This window comes from Triticum aestivum, chromosome 3B (assembly GCF_018294505.1).
Source record: "Triticum aestivum cultivar Chinese Spring chromosome 3B, IWGSC CS RefSeq v2.1, whole genome shotgun sequence".
Lineage (NCBI taxonomy): Eukaryota > Viridiplantae > Streptophyta > Magnoliopsida > Poales > Poaceae > Triticum > Triticum aestivum.
In genome coordinates this window covers 108407171-108408994 of record NC_057801.1, presented here as the reverse complement: position 1 = coordinate 108408994, position 1824 = coordinate 108407171, and positions in this window count along the sequence as shown.

The window sequence follows — 1824 nt, the reverse complement described above, 5'->3', positions numbered from 1 at the left end:
ACCCAAAACCAAAACCCAAACACCTACAAACCCAAAGTGATTGAGCATCACTGAAGAGTTTGTTCCTGTGTGGAACCGATGCTTGTCACCTTTGAGGGCCGTGTATACTCCAGATGGTTAGGCGTCATGGTCTGAGCATCCAAGCGGAATTGTGGATTGCCGAGTGACCAAGTTTGTGAAGGTTTGGAAGTCATCTATGAAGACTTACCATGAGTGTTGGGCGAGGTCTGTGTGACTTCAGCTCAAGGAGAATACGGCTAGGATTGTGTGTCTGAGACTGTGTGTCCTCGAGTTTAAATACTCAGCCGCTCCAACCAGACATACAACTGTCACAGCAGTTGGAAGTGGTCTACCAAATCATTGTCTTCACCAAGCCAACTGGTTCTATTTCCTCAACCCTTTAATTTCCTCATTCATGTGTTGATGGACCTGATCATTATTGTTTGAAGACTTTGACTGAAGACTTTCTCTATTTCCTCAATCCAATTTCTTCAGTCACATTGTCTTCAACCTGCTTATCTAGTTATCACACTTTCCGTACTCTGTGTTTGTTTTCAATTCATCAGGATGACCATGCTACTGCTCTGTTTTGCTTTTACCTGAGTACTCTTCCGCTGCTAGTGTGTCGTTACTTAGGAATTTCTTCACCTAGAAATTCGTCAGTGACGAATTTGTAAAAATCACCTATTCACCCCCCTCTAGTAGATATAACACACTTTCAAAGGACACATGCATGTATAATTTCTCTAGCCATTTTGGTGATCTGGAGCATGTATTTGTACTTCAGATTTGAATTTTGGACAATAAATGCCTAGGAAACTCAATTAGTGTATAAAAAGGCCAAACGAACCCTGAATAAGTTTAAGTTTCGGCATGGATATCATGTCGTTCCATGTTGCCCATAGAAGAAAATACAAGGCGAAAAGAGGGGGCGACTATGTTTCACCACAAGGGGAACATGTTTCCCTATCGGAACCATCAGGCTTCAATGAGAGAATCTCCGGTTTGTAATAAAGCTTAGCCCAAATTGGCAATGTTTTTACCACGACATATATGTGCCATGATGTGACACCAACTTTGCTGACTTTCTGGTGAGTTTTGGATTTTATGGGGATTTATAACCCGAGATTCCAAATGTTTGAGGATGAGCCAGGACACCGGTACGGTTGTAATTCATTCCCATTCCTGGCATGGGACCTAATTAAAAATACACCCAAGGACACATGCATGTACAATTTTTCTAGCCATTTTGGTGAACTTGAGCATGTATTTGTAGTTTAGATTTGAATTATGGACATTAAATGCCTAGGAAACTCAATTAGTGTATAAAAAGGACAAACGAACCCTGAATAACTTTAAATTTCAGCAAGGATATCATGTAGTTCCATGTTGCCCGTAGAATAAAATACAAGGCGAAAAGAGGTCGTGATTACGTTTTGACAACAAGGGGAACACGTTTCCCTATCGGAACCATAAGGCTTCTTGTTGAGAGAAGCTCCGATTTGTAAGAGGTTCGTAATAAAGCTTGGCCCAAATTGGAAATGTTTTTACCACGACATATATGTGCCATGACGTGACACCATGCCACCTTTGATGACTTTCTAGTGAGTTTTGGACTTTATGGGGATTTAAAACCCGAGATTCCAAATGTTTGAGGACGAGCTAGGATGCCGATACAGTTGTAATTCGTTCCCATTCCTGGCATGGGACCTAATTAAACATGCACCCAAGGACACATGCATGTACAATTTTTCTAGCCATTTTGGTGAACTTGAGCATGTATTTGTAGTTCAGATTTGAATTATGGACACTAAATGCCTAGGA